This window comes from Bufo bufo, chromosome 4, assembly GCF_905171765.1.
Source record: "Bufo bufo chromosome 4, aBufBuf1.1, whole genome shotgun sequence".
In the NCBI taxonomy this organism is placed as follows: domain Eukaryota; kingdom Metazoa; phylum Chordata; class Amphibia; order Anura; family Bufonidae; genus Bufo; species Bufo bufo.
The window spans coordinates 16,950,193-16,967,165 of record NC_053392.1 but is presented as its reverse complement, the minus strand read 5'-3'; positions in this window follow the sequence as shown (position 1 = coordinate 16,967,165).

Here is a 16,973-nt window from a genome sequence, read left to right as displayed (position 1 = left end):
CCACATTATTTAATTTTTTTTTGTTTTCTTCCCTCCACCTAAAAGATTTCAGTTTGTGTTTCAATTGAGTTGTACAGTTTATAGGTCCCATTAAAGGTGGAGAAAGTTCTGAAATGATTTATTTTAGGCCTCATGCACATGGCCTTTTTTTTTTTTGCGGTCCGCAACAACGGTTTCCGTTGATCCGTGATCCGTGTCCGTTTTTTCTTCCGTGGGTCTTCCTTGATTTTTGGAGGATCCACGGACATGAAAAATGAAAAAAAAAATCTAAGTCAAGTTTGCCTTTGAAATGATAGGAAAAAAACGGACACGTATCACGGACACGGATCACGGACGCGGATGACAATCTTGTGTGCATCCGTGATTTTTCACGGACCCATTGACTTGAATGTTGAATGCAAATTTCAAAGTTTCAGTTTCTCTACTTCTGTAATACATAGTAATACCCCCAAAAATTGTGATGACTTTACATTCCCCATATGTCTACTTCATGTTTGAATTGTTTTGGGAATGATATTTTATTTTTTGGGGATGTTATAAGGCTTAGAAGTTTAGAAGCAAATCTTGAAATTTTTCAGAAATTTACAAAAACTAAATTTTTAGGGACCAGTTCAGGTCTCAAGTCACTTTGCGAGGCTTACATAATAGAAACCACCCAAAAATGACCCCATTCTATAAACTACACCCCTCAAGGTATTCAAAACTGATTTTGCATACGTTGTTAACCCTTTAGGTGTTGCACAAGAGTTATTGTCAAATGGGGAGGAAATTTGAGAATTTCATTTTTTTGTCAAATTTTTCATTTTAACCCATTTTTTCCACTAACAAAGCAAGGGTTAACAGCCAAACAAGACTGTATCTTAATTGCCCTGACTCTGCCGTTTACAGAAACACTCAATATGTGGCCGTAAACTACTGTACGGCCACACAGCGGGGCGTAGAGGGAAAGGTGCGCCGTTTGGTTTTTGGAAGGCTGATTTTTATGGACTGGTTTATTTACACCATGTCCCATTTGAAGCCCCCTGATGCACCCCTAGAGGAGAAACTCCCTAAAAGTGACCCCATCTAAGAAACTACACCCCTCAAGGTATTCAAAACTGATTTTACATACGTAGTTAACCCTTTAGGTGTTGCACAAGAGTTATTGGCAAATGGCGATGAAATTTGAGAATTTCATTTTTTTGCCTAATTTTAAATTTTAACCTATTTTTTCCACTAACAAAGCAAGGGTTAACAGCCAAACAAGACTGTATCTTTATTGCCCTGACTCTGCCGTTTACAGAAACACTCCATATGTGGCCGTAAACTACTGTACGGCCACACAGCGAGGTGTAGAGGGAAAGGTGCGCCGTTTGGTTTTTGGAGGGCTGATTTTGCTGGACTGTTTTTTTGACACCATGTCCCATTTGAAGCCCCCCTGATGCACCCCTAGATTATAAACTCCATAAAAGTGACCCCATCTAATAAACTACACCCCTCAAGGTATTCAAAACTGATTTTACAAACTTTGTTAACCCTTTAGGTGTTGCACAAGATTTAATGAAAAATAGAGATACAATTTCTAAATTTCACTTTTTTGGCAGATTTTCCATTTTAATATTTTTTTTCCAGTTACAAAGCAAGGGTTAACAGCCAAACAAAACTCATTATTTATGGCCCTGATTCTGTAGTTTACAGAAACACCCCATATGTGGTCGTAAACAGCTGTACGGGCACACGGCAGGGCGCAGAAGGAAAGGAATGCCATACGGTTTTTGGAAGGCAGGTTTTGCTGGACTGTTTTTTTTGACACCATGTCCCATTTGAAGCCCCCCTGATGCACCCCTAGAGTAGAAACTATAAAAAAGTGACCCTATTTTAGAAACTACGGGATAGGGTGGCAGTTTTGTTGGTACTAGTTTAGGGTACATATGATTTTTGGTTGCTCTATATTACACTTTTTGTGCGGCAAGGTAACAAGAAATAGCTTTTTTGGCACCTTTTTTTTTTTTTGTTATTTACAACATTCATCTGACAGGTTAGATCATGTGGTAATTTTATAGAGCAGGTTGTCACGGACGTGGCGATACCTAATATGTATACAATTTTTTTTATTTATGTAAGTTTTACACAATGATTTCATTTTTAAAACAAAGAAAATGTTTTAGTGTCTCCATAGTCTAAGAGCCATAGTTTTTTCAGTTTTTGGGCGATTATCTTAAGTAGGGTCTCATTTTTTGCGGGATGAGATGACGGTTTGATTGGCATCTATTTTGGGGTGCATATGACTTTTTGATTGCTTTCTATTACACTTTTTGTGACGTAAGATGACAAAAAATGGCTTTTTTTACACAGTTTTTATTTTTATTTTTTTACGGTGGTCATCTGAGGGGTTAGATCATGTGATATTTTTATAGAGCCGGTCGATACGGACGCGGCGATACCTAATATGTATACTTTTTTTTATTTATGTAAGTTTTACACAATGATTTCATTTTTGAAACAAAAAAAATCATGTTTTAGTGTTTCCATAGTCTAAGAGCCATAGTTTTTTCAGTTTTTGGGCGATTATCTTGGGTAGGGTATGATTTTTGCGGGATGAGATGACGGTTTGATTGTTACAATTTTGGCGTACATGCGACTTTTTTGATTACTTTTATTACCTTTTTTGGGAAGTAAGGTGGGCAAAATTTCAATTTCATCATAGTTTTTTATTTTTTATTTTTATGGCGTTCACCGTTCGGGTAAAGTAACATGACCGTTTTATAGATTGGGTCGTTACGGACGCGGCGATACCAAACATGTGTAGGGAATTTTATTTTTTTCATTTTTAATCAGTGATAAATGTGTTTTTTGATTTTTACTTTTTTTTCACTTTTATTCACTTTTTTTTTTACCCAGACCCACTTGGTTCTAGAAGATCCAGTGGGTCTGATGTCTGTATAATACAGTACAGTACAATATATATTGTACTGTACTGTATTTTACACTTTGTCTGAAAAGATCTATGCCTTTTAGCACAGATCTGTTCAGCACCATGGACAGCATGACGCCTGAGACGGCGTCCTGTTGCCATGGGAACCTTCCCCGTCTGCTCAGTACTGCTCAGAACTGCGCAGACGGGGAAGGGTAAGGAGGGGATCTGTCGGGGGGCTGTCTGTGGGCTCTCTCCCTCCCCATCGGGGGGCTGCAAAGGCACAGCAGCCCCCCGATAGGAGAGGGAGGGAGCTCCCTGCGCTGTTAACCTTTTCCATACAGAGGTCCGTACGGACCGCTGTATGGAAAGGGTTAAACGGCTGACATCGCATCGCAGATGTCAGCCGTTTATACCAGGGTGCCAGCAATGTGCTGGCACCCTGGTATACCCACTAGAAGCCAACGATTATACAAGGGGAGGCGGGCGGGGGATCGCGATCCCGCCTGCCGCACCGCCCCCACCGCCCGCAACCCTCCCCCTGCACCTCCCGCCACCATAAAATCATTCGGGGGTGCAGGGGGGGTGAATAAAACGTTACTTTAGGCAAATAAAGTTTCTGATCCCCGCGGTCAGGGACCGCGGGGATCAGAAAATGCAGATATCGCAGCAAACCGCAGGTCTGAATTGACCTGCGGTTTGCCGCTATCGCCGACATGGGGGGGGTCACGGGACCCCCCCGCGCATTTAGCCTAGGTGCCTGCTCAATGATTTGAGCAGGCACCGGGTTCCAATCACCGCCGGCCGGGCGGCAGTGATTGGAACAACACATGACGTACCGGTACGTCATGTGTCCTTAAGTACCAGGACATCATGACGTACCGGTACGTCATGTGTCCTTAAGAGGTTAAAGCGGAAGGATCGAATGAAAGGAGAGGGCGCGCATCAATTAAAGATGAATTTTAGACATTTAAGTCCCTGTGGCCTATGCAGAGCAGGGGTTTTTCATCGGCAAAAATGGGTTAATGTCTCCCACCAATGGAACAGACCGTTTTTAAACATTTCGGTCCCTGTCAACTTTGCACAGCAGGGGTTTATTCACGGCCAAACCATGTTCATGTCACCCACCAATTGAACAGATTTTACAAAAAATAGGTCCCTGTCACCTTATTCACGGCAAAAATGTTAAAATGTCACCCGAGAATGTAACAGATACTTTTTCACCCTGCTCCCTCTTTTGCTGTGCTGGTGCCTCTGTGCGACCACCGACTCCTCCTCCGAACTAGACATGCAACCCGCATGACCTTGACTCCATGTGGGGTCTAGTATCTCATCATCCTCCACATCATCTTCCACACACTCTTCACCCCTGCCCTCCTTGTCGGTCTGCAGACTGCAGAAAGCCGCAGCAGTTGGCACCTGTGTTTTGACAACATCCGAGACGTGCTGCGGTGGTCTTCACATGTCCTCATCCTGAAACATAAGTAGTTGGGCATCAGTGCACTCAATCTCATCCACTTCTGGGGCAGGGCTATGTGGATGGCCCTGGGAAACGCTGCCAGCAGAGTCATAAAAAAGCAGAAGAGACTGCTGCATGACTTGGGGCTCAGACTGCTTGGCTGATTTGCAAGGGGGTGAGGTGAAAGACAGATGCCTATGGGCTGCAGGTGCCAACTCTGATCTTTCAGCAGGAGACTGGGTGGGAGACACGTCCCTTTATTTGACGCTCTCCTCATTCTTTGCATTCCCCAACCAAACTAAAAGATGGTTTATGTCAGGCGACAATGTAACCGCCTATAGTCAACAATTAAATTCACTGACAGTAAGGCAGTGACGGTGTCATAAAGAGGAAAAATTTCATGAGATCACACAACAGTGTGACAGGCGAATTTTATACAATTACTTCACGGCCATAAAAAAAATTAATTTGTCAACCAAAAATGTAACTGCAGTATTGACTGGTTGTATTTGACTGTGACAAATGCAACAAAGGCCGCAAATGTATTATCTTGCCCCAAATGGGATTTTTTAAATACCAGAATATAACAGCAGTATCTAACGCTTGTATTGGACTGTCAGAAATGCAGCAATGGACCCAAAATATATTATCTTGCCAAAAATGTTTGTTTTTTTTAACCCAGAATATAATTGCAGTATTTAAAGCTTGTATTTGACTGTGACAAATGCAGCAAAGGCCCCAGATGTGGGGTCTTGCCCAAAATGGGTGTTTTTTTAATACCAGAATATAACAGCAGTATTTAACGCTTGTATTTGACTGTCAAAAATGCAACAAAGGCCGCAAATGTAGTATCTTGCCAAAAATGGGTGTTTTTTAAAACCCAGAATATAACAGCAGAATCTAAAGCTTGTATTGGACTGTCAAAAAAGCAACAAAGGCCACAAATGTATTATCTTGCCCAAAATGGGTGTGTTTTTAATACCAGAATATAACAGCAGAATCTAAAGCTTGTATTGGACTGTCAGAAATGCAACAAAGGACCCAAAATGTATTATCTTGCACAAAATGGGTGTTTTTTTAAACCCAGGATATAACTGAAGTATTTAAAGCTTGTATTTCACTGTGACAAATGCATCGAAGGCCCCAGATGTAGGGTTTTGCAAAAAATTGGTGTTTTTTTAAGCCCAGAATATAATTACAGTATTAAAAGATTTTTTTTTACTGTGACAAATGCAGGAAAGGCCCCAGATGTAGGGTCTTGCAAAAAATGGGTGTTTTTTTAAACCCAGAATATAATTGCAGCATTTAAAGCTTCTATTTCACTTTGACAAATGCAGCAAAGGCTCTTGCCAAAAATGGGTGTATTTTTGAACCCAGAATATAAAAGCAGTATCGAATGCTTGTATTTGACTGTCAGAAATGCAACAAAGACCACAAATTTATTATCTTGCTAAAAATGGGTGTTTTTTTAATACCCGAATATAACAGCAATATCTAACGCTTGTAGTGGACTGTGAGAAATGCAAGGCCCCAAATGTATTATCTTGCCCAAAATGGGTGTTTTTTTAAAAAAAACTGAATATAACAGCAGTATCTAACACTTGTATTGGACTGTCAGAAATGCAGCAAAGGACCAAAAATGAATTATCTTGCAAAAAATAAGTGTTTCTTAAAACCCAGAATATAATTGCAGTATTTAAAGCTTGTATTTCACTGTGACAAATGCAGCAAATGCCCCAGATGTAGGGTCTTGCCAAAAATTGGTGTTTTTTTTTTTAACCCAGAGAATAATTGCAGCATTTAATGCTTGTATTTCACTGTGACAAATTCAGCAATGGCCCGAGATGAAGGGTCTTGCCCAAAATGGGTGTTTTTTTAATACCAGAATATAACAGCAGTATTTAACGCTAGTATTTCACTGTGACAATTGCAGCAAAGGCCCCAGATGTAGGGTATTGCCAAAAATGGGTGTTTTTTTAAACCCATATTATAACTGCAGTATTTAAAGTTTGTATTTCGCTGTCACAAATGCAACAAAGGCCGCAAATGTATTAGCTTGCCCAGAATTTGTGTTTTTTTAATACCAGAATATAACAGCAGTATGTAATGCTTGTATTGGACTGTCAGAAATGCATCAAAGGCCGCAAATGTATTATCATACAAAAAATTTGTGTTTTTTTAAACCCAGAATATAATTGCAGTATTTAAAGCTTGTATTTCACTGTGACGAATGCAGCAAAGGCCCCAGATGTAGGGTCTTGCCAAAAATGGGTGTTTTTCGAACCCAGACTATAAAAGCAGTATCTAACGCTTGTATTGGACTGTCAGAAATGCAACAAAGGCCGCAAATGTATTATCTTGCAAAAAAGCGTCTTTTTTAAATCCAGAATATAACTGCAGTATTGAAAGCTTGTATTTCACTGTGACAAATGCAGCAAAGGCCCAAGATGTAGGGTCTTGCCAAAAATTGGTGTTTTTTTAAACCCAGAATATAATTGCAGTATTGAAAGCTTGTATTTCACTGTGATAAATGCAGCAAATTCCCAAGATTTAGGGTCTTGCAAAAAATTGGTGTTTTTTTAAACCCAGAATATAATTGCAGTATCTAACGCTTGTATAGGACTGTCAGAAATGCAGCAAAGGCCGCAAATTTATTATCTTGCCAAAATTGTTTGGTTTTTTTAAGAGCAGAATATAACTGCAGTATTTAAAGCTTGTATTTCACTGTGACAAATGCAGCAAAGGCCCAAGATGTAGGGTCTTGCCAAAAATTGGTGTTTTTTTAAACCCAGAATATAATTGCAGTATTTAAAGCTTGTATTTTACTGTGACAAATACAGAAAAGGCCCCAGATGTAGGGTCTTGAAAAAAATGTGTGTTTTTTTGAACCCAGAATATAAAAGCAGTATCTAACCTCTTGTATTTGACACTCACAAATGCAACAAAGGCCGCAAATGTATTATCTTGGGCAGATTGGTGACCGGACAAGCAGGTTATAAAACTTTATATTTCAGTATTTATAAGGTGGACAGGGGGGATACTTAGATGATTTTAATAGACTTTATAAGACCTGTACTGACATATATATGCCTAAATATGCTAATTGGGCCTGTCAGTGTCCCTTTAAAGTTTGTATTTGAATGTCACAAAAGCAAAAAAGGCCGCAAATGTATTATCTTGCCCAAAATGGGTGTTTTTTTATTCGAGAATATAAAAGCAGTATCTTGTAACATTTTGTTTTTATTGAAAATGTTCCATATATATCAGGCATACAAATCATTTGTATCAATACACAATTCTTTTCCAATACACATATAGAACGATGGACATAATATAGAGTACATATCATTCATAATCATGCACAGAGTACAGTAAATAAATTTGCATGTTATTATGTATCAGGATATTATGTCTTAAAAGATTCTTTATTCATAGATCAGTAAGAACCGTAGTCTTTATTAATAATCTCAAGTTTCAAAGTTGGATTTATGATAAATATATCAATAATAATTGTAAAACCTCGGGTTACTTTCTATTAGTCACCTAGGAAGGACCGTAGTCTTTATTGACGAACTTAGAGTCTGGAAATTAAGTCATACAATACATAGCATTAATGTTCATGCATGGTATATGTAATATAGAGTTCCATATGAGTATTGTTTAACATAAACATTGTAATCATGTGTATGCCGTGTGTCCTTTAATCTATCTAACAAAGATAACTGGGGGGAGGGTAGGAGATGAACTTAAGGCCAGGGGAGTATCAGGGCTCAGGGTGTGAGCTTGACTCATCTGTATCTATGCTTAATGTCTAGAGATGATCAGAGAAAATTTAAGATAAGGTCATTTTTAATAAATGAGTTCCAAAGATCCCATGTTGTGTGATAATGATGTAACTTGTCTTCTCTCAATAGTCTCGATTTCTCAAGGTTGTGCAGCGTGTGCATTTCTTTCAGCCATTCTGGAATTGAGGGGGGTGATTTCTCTTTCCAAAGTCTAGGAATTAGAAGTTTAGCAGCATTAAGAATATGTAATGTAAGGGGATGTTTAACGTTTGAGGAATGGCAATCAAATACACTGAAGAAGAGTAGTCTTGGTGGGATTTCAGCACGTGTATTGAAAATATGTCCTAGGATATCAGAAATATTCCTCCAAAACACCTTCATGCATTTACAGGTCAACCATATGTGTGATATTTTACCACCTTCTTCCTTCCTTCTTCTTCACACACTAGGAGCGGACACCCCAGGGGGTAAACTGACCTTCTGGAGGAGGTATATTGATGACTGTCTCCTGGTGTGGGAGGGAGGGAGGGACTCGAGTCTTTCATCTCCCAATTGAACCATAATAATTGGAATCTACGATTTGTGGGGGAAATCAGTAATACAAGCGTTAATTTTCTGGATTTATGTATCCGGATGGAAAAAGGGCGTTTTCTCACCAGCTCCTATTTTAAGGAAACAGACGTGAACTCCTATATTGATATGAAGAGCTGTCATTACGGCCCATGGCTTAAGAACATTCCGAAAGGGCAGTTCAAGAGGATGGCCCGTAACTGTACAGAAGTGAGTGAATATAGAACACAATGTGGGGTGTTAAAAAATAGATTTGTGGAGAGAGGATATGATGAGGCCAATCTAGATGTATGCATACAGAATGTAGAGATGGAAACAAGGGGAAGAAAGGAACATACAAAAGGAATAGTGGAAAAGGAAGATAGGGACTACAGATTTTCATTTGTGACCAAATTTTGCTCCATGTCAGATAACATCAAGAAAATGGTGAAAAAGAACTGGGGAGTTTTAAAAAACGATCCAACAATAGGAAAAATAATACCCGCGAATCCCTCTTTTATTTTTAAAAAAGCGACATACCCCCAGTAAACTTAAAGGTGAAAAAAGAAGGAAAATTTACTTGGTGTGGATTTTGTGCAGGTTGTAAAAATCGGAACTCTAAAGAACGTCAAATAAGTATTAAACATATAGTATCTAAAAAAAATGGGGTCGAATTTCGTATAAAGAACAACTGCTCGTGCGAAAATGAGGGCATAATCTACGTACTGGAATGCCCTTGCGGGCTCCAGTACGTGGGACGGACAATTAGGAAGTTGAAGGTTAGGATACAAGAACACCTACGGAACATCAGAAAAGGCCTAATGACCCATAGTGTATCAGCACACTTTAAATTATTGCATGGAAAAAATCCGTATGGGTTAAAATTCGCTGGAGTTGAAACTGTTAAGCCACACTGGCGTGGAGGGGACTCGCTGGCACAAATCAATAGAAAAGAGGTGGAGTGGATTTACCAGCTAGGGACCCTACAACCCAGAGGGCTCAACATCGAATTTGACCTAAAACCATGCTTACTGTAAAGCGATCTTACCGGTGACGCCGTTCGGCTGTTCTCTACCTGGCCTCCTAAGGACCTTTGGGTGACGTCAGGTTTCCTGGCTGCTCCATTGGACCATGACGTCTCGTGATAGGAGCGTCAGAGGTGGAGGCGGGGTCGAGAACACCTGAATGACGCTACCGGAGTGGGCGGCGTCCTTCTTAGTGACGCTCCAAGAGTGGGTGGAGATCACCTGAGTGACGCCCCAGGAATGGACGGCGGTTTGCGGAGTGACGCTCCAAGAGTGGGCGGAGATCACCTGAGTGACGCTCCGGGAGCAGATGGAGAATACCTGTATAATATTCTAGGAGTGGATGGAATGTATAGGATGGTAGGACTATTATAATAGATTGAGTTGGAACACTTTCAGGATACGAGAAGACTATTTGGGGGGTTGATTCCTATAAGGAGGCTGAATTTATATATTGAATATGGATACTAGCGGTAACCCGAAAGGGTTTATATATGAACTGGCAATAGGGAGTAACAATCTGCTCCCATGTGTATTTTTATGTCTGTATTTTTATGTCTATATTTTAAAGGTGATTACACTAAAAGTACTAATGAATGTGATTTTATGCTATATGATGTAAAACTGTTAATTTTGAAAGTATATTATACGGATCGGAACCACACCCGCTTGAATAATGAGACATCTGGGCTATTTAAAAGGCTTGATTGTGAGCATGCTCAGTCATCGCCCCTGAAGAAGCGAGGCAGCGAAACCCGGGTCGGGCAGGAACGTGACGATCACTTTGTATTTTTATGCCTTTTGTCTACTGACCTGTTGCAAGTAGAATAAAACCTTTTTATGATAAGATTCTCAAGGGTGCTTCACTATTCTGCCTATCTCCTTAAATCCTGTAGAGGAGGAGATCTAGGAGGATCGTATCCTTTGGTGTTGAGGAGTGGGGCTGACACCCTTGTACCATCCACTTGTGACCGGAACACATAGTTTCCAGCAGCGCGGTTCCAAAACCTATTGACTTAGTTTTACGCATGGCACTGCAGGGCTTCAGAACTTAATCGTACAGATCAACCCCTCCCATGTGCCTGTTGTAATCAAGGATGCAGTCTGGCTTGTTGACAGGGGTAGTGGTACCTCGCACTTGGGCAGAACTGGTGTTGGTGTGAATGGTGGTTAGTACAAGGACATCCCTCTTGTCCTTGTACTTAACCGCCAGCATGTTCTCATGGCAGAGAGCCTTACTGTCGTCTTTTCTGAGTAGTTGCCCTACCAGGGATCTAGGGAGCCCTCTCTCATTTTTTCGCACTGTGCCGCAAGCCACAGTACCTCTGGCTTTTAGGGACATGTATAGGGGTATGCTGGTGTAATAGTTATCTACATAGAGGTGATAACCATTATCCAGCAGTGGGTGCAGTAAGTCCCACACAATCTTGCCAGTTAGGCCTCATGCACACGACCGTTTTTTTTTTTACGGTCCGCAAAAGCGGGTTCCGTTGGTCCGTGATCCGTGACCGTTTTTTCGTCCGTGGGTCTTCCTTGATTTTTGGAGGATCCACGGACATGAAAAAAATGTCGTTTTGGTGTCCGCCTGGCCGTGCGGAGCCAAACGGATCCGTCCTGAATTACAATGCAAGTCAATGGGGACGGATCCGTTTGACGTTGACACAATATGGTGCAATTGCAAACGGATCCGTCCCTGTTGACTTTCAATGTAAAGTCTGGAGTCTCTTTTATACCATCGGATCAGAGTTTTCTCCAATCCGATGGTATATTTTAACTTGAAGCATCCCCATCACCATGGGAACTCCTCTATGTTAGAATATACTGTCGGATATGAGTTACATCGTAAAAACTCATATGCGACAGTATATTGCAGCGTACTCAAGTTGTGTTTAGAAGTGTTCCTGGGTGATGTAGTGCAATAGACACTAACCTGGTACGGCTGACTCTCTGCAAGGGCAGGTGATGGTAGAAAGTGTTCGTGACGCCAGTGACAATTAAACGGTGGCACGCCATTGCTGATAGTAGGAATAACTGAGGAACACGTGAGGTTAAAGCAGAACTCCAACTTTAGTAGTCATCATCAATATAGGGACATTAATGGAATCGCAGTTCCTTTGCATACAGTCGATCTTGCAATACGGTTGATGCAGGCAATTCAGTTACAGCAAGGTGATTTCAGAGTGTTAAACTCAGGACTTGCAGTACAGGCCGTTTGCACTCTATTCCTGTCTGATCCTGGAACATAGAAATTCTTCTCCAAGGTCCAATGCCCTAGCTCTGGCGTATATCCTTGGTTTTATCCTTATAAAGTACCTCCTCTGTGGTCTTAAGTACCTCTTGCTTTCCTTGGCTTGCCTCTGTCCCTCTCAGCTTCCTCAGGCTCTTGAAATGAGGTATTCCTGCTTCTGCATATTGGATCTCAGGAGGGGAACCTTCTCCTTGGATTTGGAACCCGGTTACAGGGACTGCAATACCCTCTCCTGGTCCGCAGGCTTGGACTTGACTCGGACATAGTCTAAACTCCAACTGCTGTAGACTGACTTTAGACTAGACTCCAGACTGTCTGACTTTCCCTTCCCTGACTGGGCCTTATATAAACTAGGGCTCCCTAGCTCCCTCTAATGACCAGAAGCTGGAATGACACCCCTAGCAGGCCTGTACATGCAAGTTTCACAGTAACAGGGAAAACATAGCATTACATTACATGACATTTTATAAAGATGACATATACCAACTTCCCCATAAATAAGGAGGGACGACAGCACACCAAGTGACCTTTGGTAGTGACGGTTATTACAGTCCCTGTACACTACATACCCCACTGCTTTAAGCTGAGTACGATCTCGTACTCCATCAGGGCTCGCCCAACTGGAATCTCTACCTGAAACAGAAAAAGACACATGCAGGCATACATATATGCAATTCATCTGCATTTACATTCAGATCAGGTCCAATTGATAAAGGTGCAGGGTAGTGACAAGGGGCGTCGTTCTCTTCTCTCAGGATAGTGAATGGAACTGGGGCGCTGACCTGGCACAGCGTAACATTATAACCAGGATAGTCCATGACAATGAATAAGTCCATAATAGAACAGTAAAATAGATAAAACAGTATAATAGTTCTTGGAGGCTCAAAAAACAAACATGAGTCCGTACCCAGGTTACTTTTCTATTAAATCACAGAGGCTCTCATGCGGTGGAGTCCATCTCTGGGCACATTTCCTTTTTAACAGAGCAAAAATCTCAGAGGCTCAGGTTCTTTTGAGTCTGTCTCCGGGCACGGTTCCTTAGTATCAAGTTGCACAATAAAATGACAGCAAAGGCAAGTGCTGTGATACCCCTGATCAACCTGAAAAGGGGGTTAAGGGTAAAAGGTGCAACTAAGGAACAGGCACAACTTGGCGTGGGGTAGCAAAAGCAGGCAGGAGGTCCTGGAAACAAAACTGGCTTCGTCGGCTTTAATACTTCAGTGGTCAACACCTACCACTGAGCCGTGGATAAACTGGCAGCAGCGACAAACGACCAGGAAACATAGGACTCCCGTCCTGGAAGGGTTAACAACATAATTCTTTGGAAACATAAGTCAAAGGCCTAGCAGGCTGATTTACAGTGGCATGTCATAATCACTTGGCCCTGCTGGCAAATATGGCCTGTAGTAGTCCTCTACAGGAGGATGTGCCCACATAACGGTGTTAGGGGGCAGCTGCAGGGTAAAGGGGCCCCTAATAGGTACTGGCCCCATGGGCCTAGGGGTAAACCTTTGGGTGGACCGCACCGGTCCCGGCATGATAATCGTGGGATGAAGTGGAGTTGATACCGCCGCCGCAAGCGGTACGGTGGGCTCTGGGCAGCAACTCCCAGCAACAGGGGGTCTTCTTTGGGGCACCGACGGAGCGGTGGTAGCAGAAGGTGGTCTACGGGTGGTGACAGGCACCCTTACCTCGTCCTTCTTTGGCGGCGTCTGGATCCTGACGGTCGCGATCTTGCGCAGCTCCCGCAACTTCTCCTCCAGCCGGACAATCTGCTCACCGATACTCTCTGTGTCAGAGTCGCTGTCATCTGCTGGCGCCGCCGGCGCAGGTACAGTCAACGATGGCGCGGACTCGGCCTCTGCAGGTTCTGGTGATGCATCGGGTCTCCGACCCCTCCGGATGTTCTCAAAGGTATTTTGAAGTCCTTTTAAATTTTCCATTTCTCGCATGGTCTTCTCCCGACGAGGCAGCTCGGGGGAAGGATAGGGGCTCACCCATTTTTCCAACACGGTTGGCTGCCAGAAGACGTTAGGCCCAATGAAGGAGCTCCGCTCCTGGAAGGCGTGATGGGCCGGCTCTGGAGAGCGTTCCGGTTCCCGCTCGCAGCCAGAGTAGTCTTCTTCTTCTGCTTCCCAGTCCTCCGGTCCTCGCTTGGGACGGGTCACGGCAGTTGCATAAGGCCCTCTCAGGCTCTCGGCAGGGGTGAACTTCACTTCCTCTCCCTCGCGGAGGCTGTGCTGATAGGAAGGGAGGTAGTCTCTCTTGACAGACCTTCTGTTAACATACAGGTCTCTGCCAGTCACATAATCTTGGATGAACCCGTAGCCACGGGTTTTGTCAAAGGACACCACCACTCCCTTTCTCCTTTCCAGGCGGGGTTGGGTGTCGGTGTGTCGTTCATGGATTGTCTTGGTCAACTCTTCATAATAGATCTTGGTCTTTGTATTCCGCTTTATAGCGGCCTCCCGGATCTCCGCCATTAGTGAGGACCATTTGAAAGAGGGCTGAAAGAAGTCTTTCCATGAGCTGTAATGATGCTCTGGTTCTTCCCCCCGTGGGCGGCAGGCGGGTTTCTCCGGTCCCGGAGAGTAGGCCGGTGGAGCCTCTTCTGGCTCTACACCAATATCACTCATTTTTGGTATCTCAGGCGCGGACGCTGCAGCAACACTCTGTTCACTCTCCAACATGCTCGATCCTTCTCTGGAGAGCGATAGGGTCACGTCCATTAAATCAGCCAGCTCCTCCCATTGCACTGGGAGGCCGCCCCCCAGGTATTCCAGTATATGGAAGGCGGTGTCCAGACTGGCAGACATGCAAATGTCCAGATAAGCAGTGGCGCCTGACCTTGAACTTCTTCCCGCTATTTCCTCAGAAAGGCGCCAATTTTTCCCGCCTTTTCGGGATGAAGATGACGCAGCAGCTATTTCAGCAGCCTCAGCGGCCATCTTTGAGTAGAAACGCTGTCTATTCACTGACAGCAAGCAGGATGATAAAAAGTCCATAAAACCACACTCCAATGTGGCGATTTTCTTCCTCTGGGTAGCGCAACACTGCCCAGCGCTTTTTAGGGGTTTTTGGTACACTTTGGGTATGATTTTCAGTCCACAAAGTCCACTTGAATAAAACAGGCAAATTGTCACTTTGGTCACAGGGCAACTGTATAAGGCACAAAGTTCACGCTTCTTGCACTAGAAAGCGTGCGTATCCTGTTCGTGACGCCAAAAGAGAGCGGTGCAGCGTACTCAAGTTGTGTTTAGAAGTGTTCCTGGGTGATGTAGTGCAATAGACACTAACCTGGTACGGCTGACTCTCTGCAAGGGCAGGTGATGGTAGAAAGTGTTTGTGACGCTAGTGCCAATTAAACGGTGGCACGCCGTTGCTGATAGTAGGAATAACTGAGGAACACGTGAGGTTAAAGCAGAACTCCAACTTTAGTAGTCATCATCAATATAGGGACATTAATGGAATCGCAGTTCCTTTGCATACAGTCGATCTTGCAATACGGTTGATGCAGGCAATTCAGTTACAGCAAGGTGATTTCAGAGTGTTAAACACAGGACTTGCAGTACAGGCCGTTTGCACTCTATTCCTGTCTGATCCTGGAACATAGAAATTCTTCTCCAAGGTCCAATGCCCTAGCTCTGGCGTATATCCTTGGGTTTTATTCTATTAAAGTACCTCCTCTGTAGACTTAAGTACCTCTTGCTTTCTTTGGCTTGCCTCTGTCCCTCTCAGCTTCCTCAGGCTCTTGAAATGAGGTATTCCTGCTTCTGCATATTGGATCTCAGGAGGGGAACCTTCTCCTTGGATTTGGAACCCGGTTACAGGGACTACAATACCCTCTCCTGGTCCGCAGGCTTCAGGCCTGGACTTGACTCGGACATAGTCTAAACTCCAACTGCTGTAGACTGACTTTAGACTAGACTCCAGACTGTCTGACTTTCCCTTCCCTGACTGGGCCTTATATAAACTAGGGCTCCCTAGCTCCCTCTAATGACCAGAAGCTGGAATGACACCCCTAGCAGGCCTGTACATGCAAGTTTCACAGTAACAGGGAAAACATAGCATTACATTACATGACATTTTATAAAGATGACATATACCAACTTCCCCATAAATAAGGAGGGACGACAGCACACCAAGTGACCTTTGGTAGTGACGGGTATTACAGTCCCCGTACACTACATATTCTAACACAGAGGCATTCCCATGGTGATGGGGACGCTTCTAGTTAGAATATACTACAAACTGTGTACATGACTGCCCCCTGCTGCCTGGCAGCACCCGATCTCTTACAGGGGGCCGTGATCAGCACAATTAACCCCTCAGGTGCCGCACCTGAAGGGGTTAATTGTGCATATCATAGCCCCCAGTAAGAGATCCGGGGCTGCCAGGCAGCAGGGGGCAGACACCCCTCCCTCCCCAGTTTAAATTTCATTGGTGGCCAGTGCGGCCCCCCCACCCTCCCTCTATTGCATTAATAACATTGGTGGCAGTGTGTGGCCTCCCTTCTCCCCCCCCCCCCCCATCATTGGTGGCAGCGGAGTTCCGATCGGAGTCCCAGTTTAACCGCTACTGCAGTCCTGGTTGCCATGGTTTCTTAGCAATAGTAGAAGCATCATACTTACCTGCTGGCTGCTGCGATCTCTGTGTCCGGTCGGGAGCTCCTCCTACTGGTAAGTGACAGCAATGCGCCGCACAGACCTGTCACTTACCAGTAGGAGGAGCTCCCGGCCGGACACAGAGATCGCAGCAGCCAGCAGGTAAGTATGATGCTTCTACTATTGCTAAGTAACCATGGCAACCAGGACTGCAGTAGCATCCTGGGGTTGCCATGGTTACCGATCGGAGCCCCAGCGGTTAAACTGGGACTCCGATCGGAACTCCGCTGCCACCAATGATCGGGGGGGGGAGAAGGGTAGCCGCACACTGCCACCAATGTTATTAATGCAATAGAGGGAGGGTGGGGGGGGGCGCACACTGTGCCACCAATGTTATTAATGCAATGGAG